General features: G+C 46.9%; 1 protein-coding gene across 6 annotated transcripts in view; it reads left to right on the forward strand.

Moving 5' to 3' along the window:
• Nucleotides 1–25,190, forward strand: part of LOC144772265 (uncharacterized) — a 231,779-nt gene that overhangs the window by 160,464 nt on the left and 46,125 nt on the right. For 2 of the 6 annotated variants that reach the window (XM_078656492.1, XM_078656494.1), the window contains exon 1: nt 21,168–21,301. The exons of 1 other annotated variant lie outside the window; for it this stretch is intronic. The gene's annotated coding sequence lies outside the window, so the exon portion shown is untranslated. Of the gene's footprint in view, nt 1–21,077; nt 21,302–25,190 lie in introns of those variants that run through there. 3 more of the 6 variants (XM_078656495.1, XM_078656496.1, XM_078656498.1) reach the window with 3 other exon arrangements.

A 25,190-nucleotide genomic window follows, 5' to 3' on the forward strand; every position in this document is an offset into this window, starting at 1 on the left:
ATGCACTGGGACAGGAACAGACTAATTTGCATACAGCCAGGTTCTGAAACTGGGATGATGCAGTGAGCTAAAAAACGGTGTTGGATCTAGCCCTGATCTCTTGACTGGGTGAGAGTTTTCTGCTTAATTTAGAGACTCTGTCCATCACCACCCCTTGTTGTAAATTATTTTGTCCACCCTAAGTGTGGAAGGGTATGCTCAGACATGAGTCCCTTGCTCACTGCACCATCAGGATTCAAGCAAGCCGGGCCGAAGAGGCTGAAATGCCAGAAACCGGTCCCCGGTAGCTTGTTTCCTTTCCAGTGTAAGAATTGGCTTTGTAGTTTGGTTTGCCCTGTTCCCTTCATGCACTGGGACAGGAACAGACTAATTTGCATACAGCCAGGTTCTGAAACTGGGATGATGCAGTGAGCTAAAAAACGGTGTTGGATCTAGCCCTGATCTCTTGACTGGGTGAGAGTTTTCTGCTTAATTTAGAGACTCTGTCCATCACCACCCCTTGTTGTAAATTATTTGGTTGTGTACCAGCTGCAATCGTCGTATACTGTAAGCGGGCAAGCCACAGTACAGAGCGTTGCCATAGTCTAGGCGGGAGATAACCATCGCCAAGACTATGAGCTTTAGGGCAGAGAGTGAAAAGAAACAAGAGACTTTACGGATGGTACGGAGTGAGAGGAAAGAAGAGGACACCACTTGGCTGATTTGGGAGTGCAGAGTAAGTTGGTCATTTAGTTTAATACCGAAAGTTTTTACAGAGGAAGATGGAGAGGGAGGGGGACCTAGGGAGGGGGGCCAGAAGAGAGAGGACCAGGGACTGGAGCAACCACCTGTCAAAACCAGCTCGGTTTTGTCTGGGTTTAACTTCAGGTAGTTGTAGTTCATCCAGTCCCGGATAAAGGTCATGATAGACTGGAAGTTGATCATGGGCACAGGGGAAGGGAATAGGGAAAAAATAAGCTGGAGGTCATCCGCATAGTTATAGACGGAGACCTCCATTTGTTGAAGGGCAAAAATAAGAGGGGCAATGTACAGGTTGAATAAAAGAGGGGAAAGGGAGGAGCCCTGGGGGACTCCGCATTGTACTTTGCGGAAGTCCGCTGAAAAATCGCCCAGGCGCACTGCCTGGGTGCGGTCCCTCAGGAAGGAGGACAACCAAACCAAGGCCGAGCCACCGATCCCCTTTGCCCTGACACGGGAAAGTAAGATGGAGTGGTCAACTGTGTCAAAGGCGGCGGAAAGATCGAGAAGGATCAGGGCCTGGGCATGGTTCGTGTCCATTCCCTCTCTGAGGTTGTCAAGGACCGATAGCACCACGGACTCCGTGGAGTGTGCGGGACGGAAGCCAGCTTGACGGGGGGCTAGCACCCTGTTCTCCTCTACAAAGGTACTGAGTGCTCTGGTCACGTGGCGCTTCAATACCTTCCCCAAAAAAGGCAATAAGGAAATGGGGCGGTAATTAGCAGGAGCGGAAGGGTCAGCGCCAGGCTTTTTCAGGATGGGAACGATGATGGCCGATTTGAGAGGAGGAATAACAATGCCCTGGGATAGTGAACTATTAAGAAAATTGAGGGGGGGCTGCACAAACACCGAGTAGATGTGTTTAAGAATGTAGGCAGGACAGGGATCCAACGGGGAGCCTGATTTGACCATAGGCAGTAGGGTGAGAAAGGACTCCTCAGTCAAAAGGGGGAAGGAGTCAAGACGGGCCCCAGCTAAAGGACCCAGGGGGTCGACAAAAGAGGGGGGGAGGGGGAATGTTTGCCTTAATGTTGGCAATTTTGTCCAGGAAGAAAGAGTTGAGGGAATTACATAAATCCTGGGAAGGAGAGGGCTTAAGGGTGGCTCTATCAGAGTAGGCGAGGTCGTGCACAATAGAGAAAATTTCTCTAGGCTGATTTTCAGCGGCCAAAATTTTTGAAGAGAAATAGGCATTTTTGGTCGCCAGAATAGTTTTTTTGTACAAAGACAGGAGGGTGATGTACTGAGTTTTAAGATTTGGAATGCTCTTCCTCCCGAGATCAGATCAAACCCATCGACTACATCTTTCAAAAAACATGTTAAGTGGCAAATACTGAATGACCATCTACAGCAATAGTCCTGATGCCATCTTTACTCTCTAATATTTTTAACAGTCGGTCTAAATTTGTTGTGTTTCTCTTCACAGGTCCTTTTTATATGCACTGCCTGCAGTAATTCTTCTGATACTTCTTATATTCAAGTTTTTACTGCACCCTGTTTTAAAACACTTGCCATGTACCCTCCTTTGTACAGCGCTCTCATACCCTTTTTTGGGTCATGTTCGCGCTTTATAAAATATTTATTTATTTATTTATTTATTTATTTTATGGAAGTTTTGTATAGCGCTAGCTGGACCCGAATGTATCAGAGCGCTTCACAGCATGTACAAATTGTGCGCAAACAAGATCTGAACGGAAAATGAGAGCAAAGAAGAAAATACAAACAGAAAATCTTTAGTCAACCAACTCAGCGGCAGAATGACAACAGTAACGGAGCATGACTCCCGGTGGTGGGATTTCGATAGAAACATTCTTCAGTCCTTTCTGGGTTCCCCTTTATGGTCGAGAGCGCTCTAGGAAGAGGGCTTTTAAAAGTATCTTGAATTTCGGGAAGGAGGGGGTCAGTCTGATGTGGGGTGGGATGGAGTTCCAAATTTTGTGCGCATTACCCGCGAAGGATTTAGTTCCGGTTTTTTGTTTCCGGAGTCTTAGTGGGATGAGTAGAAGCGTGTTGGAGCTTCTGAGGCTCCTGGACTGACCGGCCCTTTTGAGTTTGGCGGCCAGATATTCAGGTTTGCCTGTGTGCAGGGCTTTATGGGTGAGACAGGCTGTGGGAAAGCTGGCTCGTTGGTCAATAGGAAGCCACTTCAGTTCCCTAAGTGCCGGAGAGATGTGCTCAAACTTTTTCGTTCCTGTGACCATTCTTCCTGCTGCATTGAGGGTCGTTGACAGGGGACCTAAGTGAGATCTTGCTGAACCGGTCAAGGTTGCGATTCCATAATCGATTCTGGAAAACACCAATGCCTGAGTGGCCTGTTTGAGATCTTTTGGAGGTAGGAAGGGTTTTATTCTGTACAGGAGCTTCAGGTTTAGGAAAGCAGATTTTGCGGCTTTTGAGATGTGTTTTTTCATGTCCAGCTTGGAGTCGAGGGTAATCCCTAGGGATTTCACAGAGTCCGTTGGCGTGAGAGCCCCATTAAGGGCGTCTAAGGCTTTGAGCCATTCTTCGATTTGAGGGTTTTTGTCTCTGTTTGAGATGAGGAGAACTTCTGTTTTCTCTTGGTTGAGTTTGAGGTGGTTCATTGAGAGCCATTGCTGGACCTCTTTGAGCATGGCGTTTAGTCTGTGGATGTCTTCAATCGAGGTGGTTTCCAGGTAGAGTTGTGTATCATCCGTGTAGAGGTGGAAGGGAATGTTAGACTTCCTTAGAAGTGTGGTAAGGGGTTCCATATATACGTTGAAGAGTTGAGGAGAGAGAACTGACCCTTGTGGGACTCCTCTACTGACGGGTCGAAGTTGTTGATTTTTATTCTTTGTGAGCGGTTGTGAAAGAAGGAGGAGAACCATTTAAGTACCGTCCTTTCGATGCCAGCTCGCTCTTGGAGGGCTTTGAGGAGCATGGAGTGGTCAACTGTATCGAACGCGGCTGATAGGTCAAGTAGGATGAGAAGGCTGCATTGGTCCGAGTCGAGAGACATGTGAAGATCGTCTAGGACGTTTAAGATTACGGTTTCGGTGCTGCATCCCTTTCTGAATCCTGATTGGTGAGGGTCAAGTAGATTGATGTTCTCTAGGTGTTGGGTTAACTGAGGGAGAACACATCTTTCGAGAATTTTAGATAGGAGCGGAAGGTTAGACACCGGTCTGAAGTTGTTCATGTCCTCAATGTCCAGACCAGGTTTTTTTAGTAATGGCGTGACTTGGCCTACTTTGAGGCAGTCCGGAATGAGTCCCGTGCTCAGTGAACTATTGATTATCTTGCACCAGATTGGGGCTAGGGTGAGCTTCATGTCTTTCATCAGGTTCGAGGATAGCTGGTCTAGGGAGTGGGATGAGGGTTTAGCGGCGGCTATCAGCTTGATTATCTCATCTTCCTGGATGGGGCGGAAGGAGGACCAAAGTGTAGGAGGACTCACTAGGGGGTTGCTTAATGTTGCTAGTGTCTGCACTGCACTGGGGCACTCTCTGCACTTAAAAAAGTATTACACTCTACCTCATCTACTAGAGCAGAGATTCAATTAGCAAGACGCAGGTATCGTATTGCCCTGGCTAATAGAAAAAAAGAGCTCAAATCTAAAGCCTGGTCCGCTCTCCATGCGGCCTCTGAATTAAAGGATAATGTTGCCTTTTGGAAGGCTGTAAACGCCCCATTCTTACAAGACCGACTGGGCCCCCGTATAGATAATGCCATATCAGCCCAGGAATGGGTAAATCATTTCCAGGCCCTTTATAGCATTCCAGCCCGCCGAGAAGATTCCTTTCACCCAAGAATTATATCAGAACAACACGCACTTCCTTCCCGTTAGATATACACTTTGAGATTGAGGAGGTCCATAAAGCACTAAGGGAAAGTCCAGCGGCAAAAGCCCCTGGACCAGATTGTGTTCCCATCGATATCTTCAAAAATCTCCCTGAACTCTGGGCGCCAATACTCACAAAAGTTTTAAACTGCTCAAATAAAATTGCTTTTATTAAGACCTGGCAAGAGGCAGTCCTGGTCCCGATGTATAAAAAGGGGGGCAGGAATGATCCTGTCTGCTATCGTCCCATATCGCTCCTAGATGGCCTTATGAAAATGGCGGGCAGGATCATTCTTGCCCGTATACAGGAGTGGCTCGAGGATCATGATGTTTTATCCAAATTACAATATGGGTTTAGGAGAGGGAGAGGGACAATAGAGCAAGGCTTAAACCTTTCCCTTATCACCTCTAAATATATACACGCCAAAAAAAAAAAACAATCTATACGTAACATTCGTAGACCTTAGCTCTGCGTTCGACTGCGTAAGGCATGATACCCTCTGGCAAACTTTGATGGATATTGGGCTAGATATCAGGATACTTACCTTTATTAAAGAACTTTACTCCGGGGCTGGTGCACGCGTAAGATATGGCAGAAAAGGGGAATGCTCAGACTTTTTTCCTATTCATAGAGGAGTAAGACAGGGGTGCATTCTTGCTCCCCTGCTTTTTAATTTATATATAAATGATGTGGGTTCCTTTCTTACACAACACTACTACGATTATCCAGTAGTTAAAGGTAACCCCATTCCCATTCTACTCTACGCTGATGATGCGGCCATCTTATCACAGACAAGGAGGGGACTACAAAAGGCAGTAGAGACTTTCTCATATTACATGAGGGAAAGGGGGCTACACGTAAATGTTTCTAAGACATTTACCATGTCATGTGGACCGAACAAACGTAGAGCACCTTGTCGGATCACCCTTGAAGACAAGCGTGTCAAGTTAGCGGATATATTCTGCTACCTGGGAGTGCACTTCGATAGACAGGGCACATGGAAGCCCGCTGTAAACGCGAGGGCTCTAGCCTTTAATAGAGCAACTGGAGCACTCTCAAACTTTGCCAAAAAGCTAGGGTCTAGGCCAGCAAGGGAGCTTTTGCAAATATTTAAAGCGAAATGCGTCTCAATTGGAACCTATGGTGCGGGCTTATGGGGATCACAGTCTGTGGAAACTATTCAACGTATTGAAAACAAGTTCCTCCGATATCTATTTGCAGTGCCGATGAGCACATCTACATATGTGCTCCATGCCGAACTTGCCCTACATCACATTTCAGACATCATAAAAATGGCGCCGATCCTACTCTGGCATAACGTCTGGACCAACCCGGCCACAGAATTAAATAGAAATATTATAGAGGATTGTTTGGTCTGTGATGGAGCAAAAAACATTACATGGTTTTCTTATATAAAAAATCTTGCATTTGAAATAGGTCATCCTGAATACTTCTCAAACCCAACTACCATGGAGTTCATCTCAAGATCTGTTCTAAAAAAAACTCTATTCGAATATCTTGAAATGAAAAGATGGAAGGAAGAAAGGACCAAGATAACCGTCAGCAACCATGATGACGTTACACTGCACAGGGACATCCAGTTATACCTTGTAGTAGACCAACCTTTTTTTTTCGCAGGCTCCTAACATGTTTTAGTTTAGAAACTTTCTATAGATTAGTAACCCTGCCTCGATGTAATGATTGGACGAGAGAAAATAGAATTTGTCCCTGTGATGAGGTCTCACTCCAATCAAATATTCATTGTATCCTTTATTGCACCCTCTATAGCCATCCGAGGCGGCAAATCTTGAGCCCTCTTTTGTTATCTTGGGGTGTAAGAAACTCTAGAGAAGCATATAATAAGATACGGACTCTGGAGGATTATTATACTATCAACACTGTAAGTCTGTACCTGAGAGCAATACTAAGACTGAGAAGTTCTATTATAATTGACTAGCTCTAGTTTGTATTAATGTATCAATTTGTAACTTTTTAACTAGTTTGAATGTACTCTTTGAACTCTTAAATGTTCCCAAGAATTTTTATTGTACTGTACAATTAGCTTTTTTAATTAAGAGTGTAATTGATAGGAATTTTAAACTGTGATTTTATTGTATTCGCTTTTATGAAATGTTTATACACTTCGAATAAAGCTCTTTGAACTTGAACTAATGTTGCTAGTGTCGAGGTCCCCGTGAGAGAGGCAGGGTCCGTGCTGAGAGCCAGATCAATTTTGGCGATTTTATCATTGAAAAAGCTAGCAAAGTTGTTACAAAGCGATTTTGACACCGTCATATTGGATGTTGACGGTTTGGATGTTTGGCTCCTAATGATGTTAAAGAGTTCGTTGGGGCGATTTTTGGCGTTGTTTAGGGCAAGGCAGAAGAACGATGACTTTTTGTTCATGATGTGCTTATTGTAGTTTCTGCGTGCTGCCTTGAGTTGATCGCGATGGAGGGAGGAGGGATTATTCCTCCAGGTTATTTCAACAGTTCTAAGGTGTCTTCTTTCCTCATTGATGTCAGTGGTGAACCAAGTCCTTGAGGGGGTTTTTCTGGGGGTTTTTTTGTTTCAGGAGAGCCAGCCTGTCCAAGGAGCGTGTCAGGTTAGAGTGGTAGAGTGAGGTTAGTTCAGAGGTAGAGAGGTGCTCCACTTCGATTGGAAGGAGCGAGCTAAGCCCTTCTTCAAGTTTGTCTCGAGGGACTCTACATGTATTCCTGGCCCATTTCGGAGGAGCCAGAGTGGGGGGTTTGGGAAGGGCCGGATGGTTGATATGAAAAAGAATAATGTGGTGGTCGGACCAGTCGACAGGAATGATGTAGTCAATAGTGATTGATTTCTTGTCCGAGATGATTGCATCTAGGATTGCTCCTCTGTGGTGTGTTTCTTCTAGGCAGTGTTGGAACAGACCGTAATCTAGCAGGAGTCCATTCAGAGATTGGATTAGTGGGTTTTTTGATTTGTTCCATCTTAGGTTGAGGTCCCCCAGAATTAAGCTACTATCGTTGCTGAGAGCGCATTGGGTGATCAAGTCCGAGAGCTGTGTTCCAAATTCGTTGTGGTTACCGGGAGGGTGGTACAGGAGATGGCAGTGTAGTGGGCTATTAGTTCGAGATTTGATGATGACCTATACTCATTCGAAGGAATTATAAAGGCATGAGGGATGTTCTGAAATGGAGAGGTCGCTCTTGTGATTGATAGCTACACCACCCCCTCTGTGCTCAGGTCTGTCTTTATGGATGATTGAGAAACATGGAGGCACCAGCATATCCATGTTGGGGAGAGACAGGGTATTAAGCCAGGTTTCAGTGATGAAGGCTACATCCAGGTCATGTGAGAGGATGGCTTCCGCTATTTCAGTAGCGTGTTTGGCAGCGGATCTGCTGTTGATGAGCATACAGTTAATGTGTGGTTCTTCTTTAGGCTTCTGAGTGTCAGGGAGGTCCCTGGGTATAGAGGTTAGGTGCTCTGGCGGTCTGGGGGGTCTAAGTTGGGGAGGGTCCCTACCCATACCAGTAATAACTTGGATTGCGAATTTGGGTGAAGATATTAGAGAGGGGTTTTGCGCTAAGGTGGGCGAAGTCGATATCTGTAGGTCGGGAGCTAGCTTGTGGAGGGGGATGGTAGGGTGGTCGTAAGATGAGGCGAGTGTGGTCGCTTCCTGGTGGGAAAGGTTGGGATTAGTTCTTCTGGGTCTCTCGGGTCATGAATTCACCCAGGGTTTCGTAAGTGGGGGCCGGGGGCCTGCATGAGCCATGGTCTGGGTGGTGGGTGGTGAGTCAATTCTGTTTGTTAGAGAAGGAGAGGGGGGGTAGCCAAGACTGTGGTTGACAGCTGTATTTTACCTAGGGTGGAAAGAGTTTCCTTTAGGCCGTGAACTAGGATCCCGAGCTGTGCTTCTAGCAAGTCAAGGCATTGCATCAGCTTGTCTGGAGGGGCGGGGGAGGGGGAGGGAGCGGTTGAGCCCTGTGGTCAAGAGGCTGCTGACCATGTCCATTCTAGGGGGGTTCGGAGGTGGCTGGGGAGCTGATTCTGGCAAGTCGCCCAACTGCGGTGAGACAAGGGGGAGGGGTAGGAGGCCTAGTTGAGGATGTGGGACAAGGTCCCCTTCTGTGAGGGAGCTCTGTTCTGGTTGATTAGGGGTTGGCGGGGGGACGGGTTGGGAGGAGGGATGGCTTAGAGGTCGGATTCCCCCTTGGGCGGGTGAAAGAGAACTTAGCAAGCCGAAGTACAGTGACATAAATCAGTTGATAACATGGAGTTTGTAGGAAAGTAGGATCTGCTTCCTATGGTTACCCCCACTTTTTGCAGATTGCACCACTGTTTTTGACTAGTCTGGCTGGGATCCTGCTAATGAGGACCCCAGATTATCTGCTTTCTCCCTAAAATGTTAAGCCATGTACTTTGGTACACTCCAGATTGGATACTGGGGTACCCTTATAAGTCCCTAGTATATGGTACACATGTTCCCAGGGCATAGGTACCCAGGGCATAGGTACCCCAGAGGTCTCCCATAGGCTGCATCGTGTATTATGCCACCCATGAGAGACCATGCAAAATGGAACTACAGGTCTGCCACTGCAGCCTGTGTAAGCTGGTGCTTGCACCACTTATGAAAGATATAGGTTTATTACATCTATAGGTCACTACACTTAAAACTTATGTCACCTTGACAGTCCTGAAGGCAGGGTGCTGAGCTTTACGTGAGAGGGTGCCCTTGCATGAGCAGAGCCACTCTGCAGCCTTCAGAGACCATTATCCCGGGTTGTCTGTGACACAGCCATACATATAGGTAGAGGTGCATTATAACCCTGCGATAAATGATATCTCGAAAACGGCTGCAACGAACCATGTCGTGTTTTGTATCAAACACCTTGGAATCATACCTCCACACGGAGGTATGATTCCCCCCTTCTGAAGCAAGCTTTGTGGGGTCACTGGTCTTCCCGGTACTAGCCTTCTCAAGCCAAACAGCACAAAATGGTTGCTGCCAACCAGAGACACATGTCTGTCCTTCTGCTGCTGAGCTAAGAATAATCGACATCCTGTCACAGGGAGGTGTGACCACCTTTCAGACAGGATTTAGTGTACTGGGGCTGGGTGGGTGAACTTCCAACGTGCCTGAAAGTCTGCACAAGGTGCACATTTGGTATTCCTGTGCATAGTGCATAGTCCAGTTCAAACCAGTTCTGGGAGCTGTTGGCTCCTGCTCTGGTGCGAACCTGGATATAGGACATGAGAGTATCCTCCCCACGGTCCAAACCCTCCCCTGGGACTGTCCCTGGAATCTGTCCAACACTCTCCCGTGGGTACAAAAGGGCTTACCTGGCTGTAGGACCCTAGATTCGACATGGACAAGATTCCGAAAAAAGAAACCACTGACCTTCAACCGTCTGGACACTCTGGACTTCGTTGGACTTCGACTGGGCATGACTTTGACTCCCTCTCCGTCCAAAGCATCGTCTGTGCCTGTGTTCCATACAGGCTCCGTGCAGGACCTGTGGTGCATCAAGCACAACTGAAGTATCTCCCTTGGGGCGAAGAAGTCACTCCCCTGCGTTTGCAGGCACCATAATGCAACTGACTGGTCTGCTGATCCTGAGCTCCAGCGGACTATGAAGGCTCCTGCAACACAGGAGGTGGGTTCGTACGTTCCGTGGGGTCGAGTTGCCCTCTCGCCAAGTTTGAGGCTGGTATCCCTCGTGGGGACTGCATAACCCGAACCCCTGTGGACTGCATACTTTGTGCATTTGCCTGTCGATAGCCCGTACCTATGCGCACATTTTGAACCAAGGACTTTGGGCTCCTTGCACTCTGTGCCCCGCAAACTGTGGCTTGGGGAAACTGCTAGAGGTCCCCTTGCGACTTCAGCCTGTGGGTCCATTTGAGGGACAATCCTGATTTTGTTCGGCTCCCCTCCTTGCTCAGGGTCTGCCCTGGCGCACCTTGCTGTGGTGAGTCCCCTGGTCCTTGCTGGGCCAGACCGTAACCTTTTTTGACCTTTGATGTGGGTTGCCGCGAGCAAGAGGGGCGGCCCAGCCCAGCCTCTGCCAGGTGCTGATGGGCACAGAAAGGGCCTGCCCTTGGCCCGGCCTTTGCCCGGGCGTGTTCCGTGCAGCGGGACTCCCTCACAGTTTTGTAGTGCTTCCAGTCACTGCCAAATACTGCCAGGTGCAGGCCCATCAGAAACTTGTGGGACTTGGAGTCCCTCGGCAGTCACACTCGTCACCAGGAGAACAGGGGCAGAGCAAGTAGCTCACCCTAGAGTCCACGGCAATCCCATGCAGCGGTGTGTGCGTCCCCCCAGTAGTCTATCTGGACCATGTATTGTGAGTTGCGGTAATGCATGTGTCTTCGGTGCTGGTGGGGTGTTTGAGTCGCCAAATATCTGTGAGTACATAGTCTGTCAAGAGTATATGTAATTGAGAAGCGTCCCCCAGGTGTGGGTGGCATGTGGCGCTGGATCTATCCGCACGATCTATTCTGACCATAGACTGAAGTTAGGATTATGGGAAGGCCGTGTAAGTGTCCTGCTGAAATTGACAAACCTGCCTTGTGTATCGTGTATCACCTAAGCCGTATGCCACGGTACCCCTTTGTGGTGGCGTATAGCGACTCCCCATGCATAATTAGATAAGACGGGGGTCTCCGTAAGCCATCCAGCGCACAATCTGCCTCGGCCTGATTCCGCCTTGTGGAGTGCCTGCAACAGCCGTACATCGATGCAACAGCGATTCAAGTATGCAAGTACCAGCCGTGTTTTGCACCAGTCATTGAGCCATGAATATTGCAGGTAAGACATCTAATGGTGGTCATGGACATTCATGGAGGGCATGCAGCTCCTTGGCTAAATGTTGCAGTGAAGAGGAACATGAACCAGCAGTAGTGAAGAGCAATGTGACCAGAAAATGAAAAAACAGTGTGCAACAACCAACAAACAGTCCCCACCCATCACACCCACCTCAATCCTCCAAACGAGTTGAGTTCCAGAAGCCCACCCACCTCCCAGAAATACACAATTGTAATCCAGGGTGGCGCCAAGAGATTCCAGCATACTCCCCAGCCAGTGTACTGCTGGGTGGCCAAGGAGAAGGAAGAAGGAAAGGTTGTGGATAAGCTGATTAGCCATGTTTGCTCTGTCCATGAAACTATAATGCATGCCTTGACCCATGGGGCAGCACCATCACTGCCGGCACAATCTGCAGCCAGCATCAGACTGAAGGCAGGAGTCCCCTGGGTGGTGTGGCCTCCTCGAAACCAGGCAGCAGCAGAGTCCAGCAATTAACCATTATCACTGATATGACCAGTATTTGAGTTGATGGGGGAGGCAGCATGCCCTTCCACTGGGGCACCCCAACTACGAGCGAATTTGGAGGTAACCTTGCGGGTCACAGTTTTGTAGTGCTTCCAGTTACTGCCAAATACTGCCAGGTGCAGGCCCATCAGAAACCCATTGTGGTTAATGCGAAGCTTTGTAGGATAAAGTAGCAAGTACGTGGCGCCTGTTTTCTGTAGTGTGCGCCTAATAGGCAAAAATGTTAATTACACTGATTCAATAATCTTGCAGAAAAGTCTTCAAACGCATGCATTTCTCTCCTTCTTGCATGTTCCGCATGCAGCCTGCACCACTGTACCCTTGCCCATGCCCTAAAAATTCCATGGTTGGTTTTTTATTGATAAAACTTTTTAAACAGTACTAGGTCTCCCGAGACTTGTAGATCCGCCCACAATGTTAACACTGGAGAAGGTGGCAATAAAGGCGATTATGTTTGATTCTAGGGAAAGGGAAAGAGCAATGGGTGACGAGAAGAAACAGACCGTGGTAACGTATATGGCTCATATTTTACCTCTAGGCTGTCAACTCTATCTTATCACGGTAACCAAACCAATTATCAACACTGCTACGTTCTGACTAGATTACGGTTGAATAAAGTACATCAGCTGGTAGCGTGCCCTAAAGCAAATCAGTGGGATTCAAGTGTAACCCCTTGCCCATGCGATGAAGCCTCTAAACAAGGCACCGAGCACTTTATGCTTTTTTGTCAATTTTACGCAAGCCTAAGGAAACACTTTTTAAAACCAAATTTTATTGCACATAACAGAGATTTTAAAGCAGCTATGACTTTTCTGTTCAGCTTGGAATCCCAATGTATCTGTTTTAACATAGCTCCGTTTATTTGCAAAGCAACGTGCTTAAGGAAGAGAATGTTTTAAGAAGTAGAGGAATGCATGCGTTTGAAGACTTTTCTGCAAGATTATTGAATCAGTGTAATTGTATGTAATGGATTATGAATGTTTATTTTATTTGAGAATTTTCTAAAGAAAATGGTTTGTATTGTTTTATTATGTGCTTTTATGGCCTATGTTGATAGTGTTGAAATAAAGCTTTGAAAATTGATTTGATTTGACCAGTATTTGAGTTCCAGGGGTAGGCCACATGCCCGTCCACCGGGGAGCCAGCCACAAGCGAATTTTGAAGCAGCTCTGGTGTCTGTAAAGTATTAGGATTTCTCATTATGGTTGATGTGAAGCTTTCCAGGGCAAAGTAGAGAGTAGGTGGCACCTGTTTTCTGTACTGTGCGCTTAATAGGCAAGAATGTTCTGCAAGCAGCCTGCACCACCAGAGTGAAGTCTGGATACAATGAGATTGTGTTTCCTTGAAACTAGAGGGGCCGGCACTCTCTGAATAGACGCAGTATGGTGTCCCTTTCCCTATATTTCAAGAGCTGAGTCACAATAGACCTAGCAGTTCCCAGGGGAGTACACGGCTGCAGGGAACAGTGTGAATGTTCAATGATGAAGACCGGAGAGAGGTTTGTTGCCAAATAGGGCTCTTAGCATGGTTTCAATATTGATTTCCATCTTGTCCATGGCTGTTGATTCAGGGATTCTGACAATGTGCGGGTTATTCTGCTGGGAGAGAGCCTCAAGGTCCTCATTTTTATTTTTGATGACTTCTAGTACCTTTTCCATATGGAGGAGTTGACCAGCCAAGGACAAATGTGCATCTTCGACATAAGACATCCAACACTCCAACTGATCATTAGGTTCCAGAGCACCCCCAGTGGCGTCCTGGATACAAACCGCGTCTCCCCAGATGTAGTTCAATTAAGAGGCCAAGAGTTAAGTAGAAGCAATGGGAGCAAGTGGCTGCATTGAGTCAGGGTCAACCCACGGGGCCATAACCAAGGTCCTGCCAGACCTCAGTGAGCGGCCACCGGGAAGGGGGGTGGAGGGGAGGGCACAAGTAGACCAACAGCCTCTAATGCACAATCAAATAGTCTTACTGTTCCTTTCTTTGAATATTCCACACAGAAAAGGGGTGAGGGTCATATAGGTTTAGACTCTACCACCCCAGACCCCCAGAAGTCTCAAATGTACACACACATGTCTTTAAATAAGTAGAACAGGAGTGCTACAGGGCCAGTCGAACCTTCTGCAGAGCAGGGGATTTGAGCAATTAAGCAACACAGGGGCCCCCGCACTTGCTACAACTAGTGTGACCACGAGGATCTGCCTGCAACGCAAGGCCAGTAAAATGGATCCAAACAATCAGGCAAAAGCACAGCACCTGAGGCAGGCCCAGGATATAGTGTCAGCCTGCTATTGACCCAGACCTGCTTGCAGGCCCCACTGACAGTTCGGATGGCCCCTGCGTCCTAGCGCGCCCCCACCAAATTCAGTCAAGCGTGCCACGCCAGCCAGCCAGGGAGGCTGGTGGCCACAGGAGAGTGCATGGCGCCTGTCTCTGTGGCAGACCGGCCCCAACTTCTGCCACGCCATCCAGGCCAGCGGGTGCCTCCATCTTATGGGAGCGAGATGTATCGCACCATCCTCAGCAACTGGTCCACATCTGTAAACAGGCACATAGGGTCTGCCATATGAAGATACTGGGCCTAGTCAGGCCAGATAGAGCGACCCGGGAGTCCCCCACAGCCAAGATTCCGAACCCAGAGCGGGCGGACGTCTAATGCAGGTGAGCCTCCATGGGCCACGGAGAGCGGTAGAAGAGGTTTTCCAGTGTGGGGAAAGATAAATGCTGGATTTCTCTGCCCGAACGGCTCAGTCTCATCAAATGATGGCTATCTTAATGCCGGTCCCCCCATCTTCAGTGAGCTTTAACAGGAGTTTTATTATAGCACTCAAACAAGAATGAAATAGCTACATCTGGAGTAGCTTTTCTACAATATCCATAGTTGCAGTCATGGGAGAGTATATGTTATTCCTAGGATCTGGTCTGTTTGCCAGCATCTTTTGACATATTATTCGCTCAATAAGGCTTGTTTTCATTGAAGTAGCTGGGGAAAATGCTCCTAGGTTACCTTGGGATGAATTGAGAGTGTAGCTAAGGCTCATCGGCAGGAGCCAATTGATGCACAGAAAATCTCATTGGCCTTTGATAGCCTATCTGGTAACAAAGCCTCTGGATTGGACAGTCTTACTGTAGAACTTGATAAGGTTTTTAAGACCATTCTTGTGTCATTGGTAGGTGACCTATCAAAAATCAATGGAAACACTGCCCCTTACTGCTACAGAGCCCGTGATCATCACAATTTTGAATCCTGGCAAAGATGCCCATCCAGCAGACGACTATCTCTATGGACTCTTGATAATAAAAGTCTAGCTTGGATCATTGCAAACTGACTCAACACAGTAATGAGGAGCCTAGTGTTGCCAATGGACTTACTTCCATGCCATTTCCAGTGTACAGAGGTGCAGGACTGGTATGCCCCCTCTGACCTCTGGCCATGGGGTATTTAGCTACATGGCTTCAGAAGAACCATCAACACAGAGGTATTGCCTTTCCAAATAGATGTTTTATCCTCACTTTATGCAAATGACATTATGTTCTTTGTGGAAAAAAAGTTCAACACCGGGGCGATCATTAACAAACAAAAACAAGGTATGGGGTACTTACAGGTATAGATATTAACTGGACAAAATCAGAAATATTCCCCTTCACGGGCCCCTCCAGTAGGCCACAGGCCAACCATCCAATGCACTGGTACAAGAGTTTGGTTAGATACTAGGAGTACTTATAAATAAAACAAAAAAGGGAATCAGCTGGAGCCCAGGACAACTAAGGCGCAATAATTGAATAATTAAGTGGGCAGGTTGAACGGTGGATAGCACTGCCACTAGCAATGGCTGGCAGAGTTGCTTTGAGTAAAATGTTAGTCCTGCCCAGATGTTTGTACATATTCAACCACATTCCCATTCCTCTTAGTTTAATACTCTTTTGTTAAGCTAAGGGTGGTTTGGGGAGAACGAAGCCCTAGACTGAACTGGGGATTGGTCCTAATGGCATATGATAAAAGGGGGGTTTGCTGTACCTGACTTGGTGAGATAATATCATGCAGCACAGTCCCGCTATGTGTGGTTCCATCCAGTTATAGTGCACTCAACTTTCAATAAAAGGTAACCAGGTAGATGTGGAGACTTTAAAAGCAGTCTTGCAAGTAAGCTACCTCAACCGTTACAGCTCATACAAACCGTTCACAGCACTAATTGGTCGTGTAGGCCATTCTAGAGTGGCCGGTGTGTCACAAGTATACTCCCTGACCAACCCGCTCCTTAACAATCCTGAACCTTCTTCAACACTGGAGAAGGGCATTAAATCTAGACTAGAAAAGCCTGGCCTGGTGAGACTAGGCCAGCTGTACATAAACAACAAATACTAGAACAATCTAAAGGATCCAAGGAGACAACTGCCATATGGCTCTCTTTCCCAGACAAACCTATAGAGTTTCTCCCACTCAGTCAAATGATCATGAAACCTGAGGGTAGAGGTTATGAATGCTGTGATTCAGCTATTAACAAGGCCCGTAAAAACATGAGAATTGGATTTGTGAAGGATATTAAATCTGAAGTGTGGAAATAATGCTGAGCTCAAACTAAATCAGTAAACTATAGCCATAAACTATAGTATTAACTGCTTCAATTTAAATTTCTGAATAGACTATACTGCTCCCCAGTTTCTTACATAGAATCACCCAGGTGGGTCTTCCCAGTGTGAGTGTGGTATGAGCGTCACTGTTGGTGTTTATTAATTGGCATGGGAGCGTACCCCCAGTTGGCTATACTCTGTGAGGGTATCGCAGACTAAGGTAAAGAAAGAAAGTGCGAAGGTAGATTGCGCTGCTTTGATAAAGCTTTGGGAGTATGGTAAACTTTTCCATAAACCCATTGATGGGTGTGTTAATTATACAAGCTAAGTGCAGACTCCGTCGATTTTGGATGATAGGGTTGACCCCCCCCCAAGTAGATGACTGGTTACCAGTGGAAAGACCCCTGTAGAGTACGCATCAATGCAGGTCTCACAAGCATTCACGAAGGGACATTTGAACCCGCTCACACACACTACTCAGCCCTCCAGTCTTTAGTAATGTTGACACTCAGTGAGTGATGCATAGCTATCAAGCTTTCAGATTGCTCACGTATGGCATTTCTATGGTTTCAGTGAGGCCATGAGTGACATACAACTGCCAAATGTATGACTCTTTGAGTGACACTTCTCATGAGTAAATCAAAGCAAGGGACAGTGTTTGAGTGCCTCTGAGTTTTCGGTAACTGTATCCAGAAATATCAAAGAGCAATGAACATATGCCTAAAACAAGCCAGACTATTTGGTGCCGCCAATGCTTGATAGCAGAATCAGATCAATGAATAACAACAATGATTTTGTTAAGAATGAAAATTGAAATGTTTTGATTCTGGAAATATTAGACTGTTAATTGGACTATTCTAGGGCCGTAGAAGGGGTAGAGGTATTTGAGGTATCACAATCATGGCAGTTCTCCGCTCGCACCATTATCCTCTGCACTTATTGTTGTGTTCTGGGCCCAGACACAGAGCTTATGGTGGGTTAGTGAGCCACGAGCACGTGCGCTCGGCTCCTTTTATTGACTGTGTCATGTGCCTCGTGACATCAGTGGTGGGTGGGTGTTTAGTGTAGGCTTACACTTTAAACAACTAGACTGTGTCCACTAGGACACAACACTTATCACTCCATTAAATATTCATTTTGCTGCAGACTGTGGTGTACCATACTGTGCTGACTGTAGGCAGCCTGAGACTTATGCTTGCCAGGAAGAAGCCTGCTCTTCGACTTAACTTCTGGTCTGGCCACAGTCCGGTGTCACAATACTGCTCCACCGTAAGGCCATCTCTCCCTGGTTGTTAGCTGCTGGTGGCTTTGTTGCATTGAACGGCAGGCACACGTCACTCTCTGTGTCATTCATTAGAGTATGGGCAAGTCAACTCATTAACAGGTCTAGCCAAGCCAAGGTTTGGCTCTGACTCCCTGAGCCTGTGCATGAGCCGAGCCATGAAAATATTTAGCATGTAAATCAAGCAAACCATATAATGTTATGATATTTCTTTAACACTTAGAAGTGTTTCAAGTTATGTCAGATTATATCCCTGCATTGAGAAGTATTTATTAAAAAGTAAGAGTTTTTAAACATGAACTGAGAAACATTCTTGCCCCTGACCTGAGGCCATTTCCTTTAGTGGGTTAAGAGGGAAGTCAGTTGTCATGTGTACCCTATATGTGGCATAGATTCTTATCAAAGCTAGAGTAACATGATAGTCTTTTACATCCAACACAAGCACAGTTTTTAGTATGGTGCACATCTGAGGGTCATGTATTTGAAGGTGCTGCCATACAGGATAATAAACAAAAAGGAGGCTTGGTGAAATAAACCCTATGTCTAGGATCACACAATTTGGTCAGACAGGGAAGCCGCACTGGTCCCAGAATTTCCAGTTTCACACTGTGCAATTTAGCCACATGATGGGTATATGTTTTTCACATCAAAGGTTAATTCTTTGTCCTTAATTCTTTTAGGATAAGATGAGGATGTGGGTGTCAGGCAGAACCTACATTTTATTTTTGGCAGTTTTACATAGCACAAACTCAGCACAAGGGCATCCGAACGCGTCATATCGGATACCGATTACATTACACATTTTGTATGGAGATTTGAAAGGAATTCACAGGCTATATCTTCCTATTGAACTCTGCGCCACTTGGTCTGCTTGGAGAACTGGAGGCAGGCTTCATCTGGAGTTGAAACCAGGCGATTTGCCTCTATATAACTATATGAAAAACAAAAACAACAGCAAAAAGCTCACGACTCCTCCCTGCTCAGATCACAGTGTTACTAATAACCCACTTATTTTGCCTCTGTCAGGCTGTGGGACCACCTCAGGCACTGATAGAAAGCCGATTAAAAACCTGCTGGCTGCTTTAGTTAGTAGCATTTGCACTGAGTCCAGGAAAGTATCGTTAAAAAGAAACAACCTTTTTATTCACACAATACTTAAGGCAAATGTATTGTGTATATAATGATATATAATATATAATATAAATGAATTAAAGAAAAATATGGTCAATGATATTACAAAATAATTATGTATTTCTAATCTTCTTATAATTCAATAGCAGTAGCATCAATAAATCAATATAAATTAAACAATAAGTGCTTGCTGTGTAGGGGGGACACATAGTGCTCGTGAAACAAGGTGATACACATATATGCAGTTAAAAAAGTGGTGAAATTAGACATTGATCCAGGAATGTTCAAGGTTAAAAGTATAAATCAAGAGTTCATGTTTATTCTGTTGCACAACATGTATTAATAAGTAACAAATAAACTGAACAAGACAGTGGAACCCAAACAGAGGATTGCACCTATCCCGTGGTCCCCCAAAATTCCTCACCTAGAACAAGAAAAGCGCCATGTACCTGGCAGTGTGCACACACTCTAAGCACCCACTGTCCAGATGCAGTCCTGTGTGGACTATACAAATTATAACATAATTTGGAGGTGCACCATACATTATTTAAAGATGAAATATCACAAAGTCAGAATGACCAATCCATTCCCAATGATTTTCGCTGATGTGTTCAAATCTTTTTGTAATGTTCGATCATATTCATATTAAAACTGTAAATACAGCAGACAACAGCCAACGCATTTCGTCCAAAACATTGGACTTTTTCAGGGGTTTTAAAAGCACTTGTAATTGTCAAAGAGAAAGATATTGATGGGTGGTCGCAATAGAGCCATCCCAATCTAATCCTATGGAATGCTGTGTGCTCATGCCTGTTTTTCTTATGGCTTTACTGACATTTGAATAAATAAATATTTTTGGGAAAAAACTTTTCCCTTCTTTCTTAAGTTTTAAACCTTTGCACCAGCACTCTTGTCATTTCCCTTCCAGGTTCAATGTAGTATATTTTGCTAGGTAGAGGGTTCAGGAGCTATAATGCATGACTAATGCATTTTAGTGTAGTTATGCGGACACCAGCACTAGAACGCGTTAGTCTGACCCCTGATGCGTGGTACTTGGCTGGACTGCAGTCGTGTCGCTGCACAGGGGTCAGTGATGCACTGCCTCGAGACTAGACGTTCTGGCAGCAGCGCTCTAGTCATTCCCATTCCTGGTCCAATGCACTCTAGCCATGTTTCTACTTTTCCTTCTCCCTCACTCGTCCCCCCTGGGGAGTCCCGGATCTGCCGCTGTCACTGGTGCTGCTGAGCTTTGCTGCTCCCCTCGGAGCTACTCTGAAAGGCCGGGAGGCTTGGAACAGACACACATCTCCTTCCCCTGACATGCACAGAGGTGAGTGTTGGGGGCTTAGGACAGACACACTTCTCCTTTTCCCTGACATACTCAGGGGTGAGTGTTGGGGGCTCAGGACAGACACACATCTCCCTCCCCTGACATACTCAGGGGTGAGTGTTGGGGGCTCAGGACAGACACACATCTCCCTCCCCCTGACATACACAGGGGTGAGTGTTGGGGGCTCAGGACAGACACACATCTCTCTCCCCTGACATACTCAGGGGTGAGTGTTGGGGGCTCAGGACAGACACACATCTCCCTCCCCTGACATACACAGGGGTGAGTGTCGGGGGTCAGAACAGACACACATCTCCCTCCCCCTGACATACACAGGGGTGAGTGTTGGGGGCTCAGGACAGACACACATCTCCCTCCCCCTGACATACACAGGGGTGAGTGTTGGGGGCTCAGGACAGACACACATCTCCCTCCCCCTGACATACACAGGGGTGAGTGTTGGGGGCTCAGGACAGACACACATCTCCCTCCCCCTGACATACACAGGGGTGAGTGTTGGGGGCTCAGGACAGACACACATCTCCCTCCCCTGACATACACAGGGGTGAGTGTTGGGGGCTCAGGACAGACACACATCTCCCTCCCCTGACATACACAGGGGTGAGTGTTGGGGGCTCAGGACAGACACACATCTCCCTCTCCTGACATACACAGGGGTGAGTGTTAGGGGCTTAGGACAGACACACATCTCCCTCCCCTGACATACACAGGGGTGAGTGTTGGGGGCTCAGGACAGACACACATCTCCCTCTCCTGACATACACAGGGGTGAGTGTTGGGGGCTCAGGACAGACACACATCTCCCTCCCCTGACATACACAGGGGTGAGTGTCGGGGGCAGTAACAGTATCAGCAGTCACTGCAGTCTGTGTTACTTCTCAGTCCGGTAATGACGTACTTTCCTTTTCCGGTCAGCGGGGCCAAAGACAGCACTAGCAGTGAATGCCGTCACTTCCGGCCTCTTCCTCGGCTCCAGCAGCTGTTGGGGTGGAAGGATCCTCTGTCTGTGCGGTGACCTTCACCCTCTGACCCCGGACGTCACCCCCGGCCTCGGATTGATCTTCACCGTCCCAGGCCGAGGGGGAGAGGGCTCTGAGCAGGGGTCTGAGCAGGTAGAGTCTACAGCCCCCCCCCCCCCCCCCCCGCTGAGGACAACCTGAACTCTGCACCCCCCCCTTCAAGGCTGCGGCCCCTTCACCTCTGACAAACCACCTCTCCCCTCCCTCCTCATCCCTCTCCCTTCCCTCCTCTCCTCCTCGTCTCTGTCCCTCTTCACCTGTCCCACTTCAAATGCAGGTTCATTTTTTAAAGTTCGACCCTGTCCATTTTGCCCTGTTACAGTCTAAGCACAAATGAAGTCTGTGGCAGGCTTGTTTTCCTTAATTTAGAGGCAACAACGTCCCCAGGTTCAACTTATCTCACAGAACGAATGAATGTTATTGATGTGTTCATCGCCTTGAATGATGTTTGCAATTTCCAGCTCCATGCAAGTAAAAGCCTGAGCCAGGCTGTGAGCCTCCCATGAAATATGCTGCTCAGATTCCCTGCACTAAAGCCAGCCTTCACTAGCTAGTGAATATCAAACTGCAGCAGTCCTTAGGCATAAATGGGCTTTAGCTCTGACAGCTGGAGCATCCAATGCAGTCTAGGTGTCACAACAAAACAGAAACAAGGGAAAAATATTCCTCAACTTCTTTGTAGACCTTTCATCATTGAGAAACTACATACAAAATAAGCGCACAACTAAATGAAAGCTGATAAACCCCACGTTAAAGAAATGAATGATAAATGCGTTCTTTTATGTTACCATTCTCAAACGTCACTTGGTTAATGCAATCACTGCAGAGATTTTGTGTGGAACCAGAGAGAAACTGAATTGAGCCTCGGTTGGCCCAGTGGGTTCTAGTGGCGTCTGTATTATAGAGGTAAAAGGTGATAGCCTGCAACTGATGGCACGATGAAGATGCGCTTAGTTTTAAAGTTGTATTGTACACAGTAAAAGGCTACAGAGATTTAGTTTTGTAATGCAAGCATTAACCTTCTATTTCTATGTTCTTGCACCAGTTTACATTTAGCTTTAGAGCTTTTTCATTCCTCCAAAGGGTTTCATTTCTGCTATATATCTGTTTCCTTGAACTTTATTACTTGGTTTTACTCATGAGAAAGTGTCACTCCAAGTGTTACACATTGGGCAATTGAGTGTCACTCATAAGTGCCCTGAAACCATGGAAATGTCACACATAAGCAATCTGAAAACTTGACAGCTGTGCTACGGTGACCCAGAGTGGCCAAACGTGAGATTCAATTCTTTGGTTCATTGTTTCTGCTGCAACGTCGCACAGCAAAAACAAGTCCGGCCGAGCCCAGCCTCTATTGAAGACACACTGTGACATGTGGCACTGGATCTATTTGGCTGCGCTGCTTAGAGACTTTAAATACACAAACAGCAAGTGCTGTATCCAACCTCTCGTGGTTCCGTTACCTTTTGCTGTTTTCAGGATTCCTGAAACTAGTGATGTAGGTGACTAATCAGTGAGCTGCCATCAGACATACACTCCCACCACTCACTCCTGGGCCCCTTGCACCTGGATCCAGGGGGTGCAGTACGCTCTTGCAGCGCAGCTAAAGCCATCCACAGTGCTTAATGTGTTCCGGTGGGTGCCACTGGCACTTATCCTTGGGGACCAGAACTCCTTCCACACAAGCAGCAATCCTGAACATGATTTTGCTTCTTTTATATAATTTATCTTTTTTAAACGTCTTTTCTGACACTCCAAGCATCATGTCGTATGTGTTATGTCATGTGACCTCATCGTCATAGTGTCATTATGACGAGTCAATCCCTCCTCCAGGGCCAGGGGGTCTGTAGACAAGGGTTCCTCGGAGTGTGGCGTTGGGGCTGGTCTGGATCTGGAAGAGCCAACTAACTAGTCCCAGAGTTCCCCACCCCACACCCTCAACAGCCACACAACCTGGATTGACCCCCCACAACCAAAATTATGCCACCTGTGGCCAACTGAAAGACATAATAGAGGATGGTGGAGCTGAGGTCACTGATGTTGTTGAGGTGGAAGTTCACGTCTCCCATGAGTATATAGTTCAGTGAGGCGATGGTGTGGGGTGCGATGAAGTCGGTGATGGTGGTGGCAAAGGTTGTCCGAGCCGGGCGGGACTGTAGACGAGGGATTCTCAGAGTGTCGTGTTGGGGCTGGTCTGGATCTAGAAGTGCCAAATAACTAGTCCCAGAGTTCCCCAACGAACACCCTCTACAGCCACCCAACCTGGATGGACCCCACACAACCAAAACACGTCCACCTGTGGCCAACTGAAAGACACAACAGAGGAATCATCCTTGAGGGGAAATCACTCGGGCTTGGCACTTCCCATCTGGTGGAAGCTGGGCGGCTGGACAAAGTTTACACAACAGGAAGGAACTCCCAGCTGCCGGTAAGGCAGGCATCAATGCACAGTACATGTCATATAAGGAAAGAAAAAAAGAGAAAGGTCGGTAGTTACGTCCCTATGAATGTAGAATAGATGCTCTGTGGGCTCGACCCGGATTCCAGGTCACATTGCGCTGGCATGTCTCGATCTTTCAGTCATTGTCGCTGATAGGGCTATCTTTTCCACTGTCCATCTCTGATTTTTTTTACTTTCTTGATTGTCAAGAGAGAGCTGCTGCAGCAGTGACCCCACTAAGACTGATGAAATTCAGTCTTTACGGGCTTTGGCATGAGGCAGTCAGACCCTATGTCACGCGGGCGGTGAGAAACATTTGTCTTGCAACGGTCCCTCTGCAATGTTTAATAGATGGCAGACTGCCCGCTTTTTGTTGTGATTCAGCCTTCATGGCCATCAGAAACTTCCAGTAAATTCTTCAAGCGACTTAGAAAAACACACTAGTTAGCATTTTTGACACTAAATGATGCAACCACACTTTCAGTGACTAGATTGATATAATGCCGTTTTTCTAAAGTAATTCAATTAAACAGCCCCCACCCCCATTGAAGGTGCAACTGGTTTAATGTTCTAATGAAATTAATGCAGCTCTTCATGAATTTATGGATGAGCTAAGTTGTGCGTGTAGTGCTTGCTTATTTCTTGTACTGATACAGAAAAGGGGGTGGTGATGAACAGAGTGTCTGAATTAAGCAGACCACTCTTACCCAGTCCAAAGATCAGGGCTTGATCCATCACCGTTATTTATCTCACTGCCCCATCCCAGCTCAGAACCTGGCTATATGCAAATTAGTCTGTCCCTGGCCCAGTGCATCATGGGAACAGGGCAGACCAAACTACCAAGCCAATTCTTCACCAGAAAGGAGACAAGCTACCGGGGACCGGTTTCTGGCATTTCAGCCTCTTCGGCCCAGCTTGCTTGAATCCTGATGGAGCAGTGAGAAAGGGACTCATGTCTGAGTATACCCTGCCACACCTATAGTGGCCAAAAACGATACAGAAAAGGGGGTGGTGATGAACAGAGTGTCTGAATTAAGCAGACCACTCTTACCCAGTCCAAAGATCAGGGCTTGATCCATCACCGTTATTTATCTCACTGCCCCATCCCAGCTCAGAACCTGGCTATATGCAAATTAGTCTGTCCCTGGCCCAGTGCATCATGGGAACAGGGCAGACCAAACTACCAAGCCAATTCTTCACCAGAAAGGAGACAAGCTACCGGGGACCGGTTTCTGGCATTTCAGCCTCTTCGGCCCGGCTTGCTTGAATCCTGATGGAGCAGTGAGAAAGGGACTCATGTCTGAGTATACCCTGCCACACCTATAGTGGCCAAAAACGATACAGAAAAGGGGGTGGTGATGAACAGAGTGTCTGAATTAAGCAGACCACTCTTACCCAGTCCAAAGATCAGGGCTTGATCCATCACCGTTATTTATCTCACTGCCCCATCCCAGCTCAGAACCTGGCTATATGCAAATTAGTCTGTCCCTGGCCCAGTGCATCATGGGAACAGGGCAGACCAAACTACCAAGCCAATTCTTC

The sequence above is a fragment of the Lissotriton helveticus genome, chromosome 8 (assembly GCF_964261635.1).
Source record: "Lissotriton helveticus chromosome 8, aLisHel1.1, whole genome shotgun sequence".
Classification (NCBI taxonomy): Eukaryota; Metazoa; Chordata; class Amphibia; order Caudata; family Salamandridae; genus Lissotriton; species Lissotriton helveticus.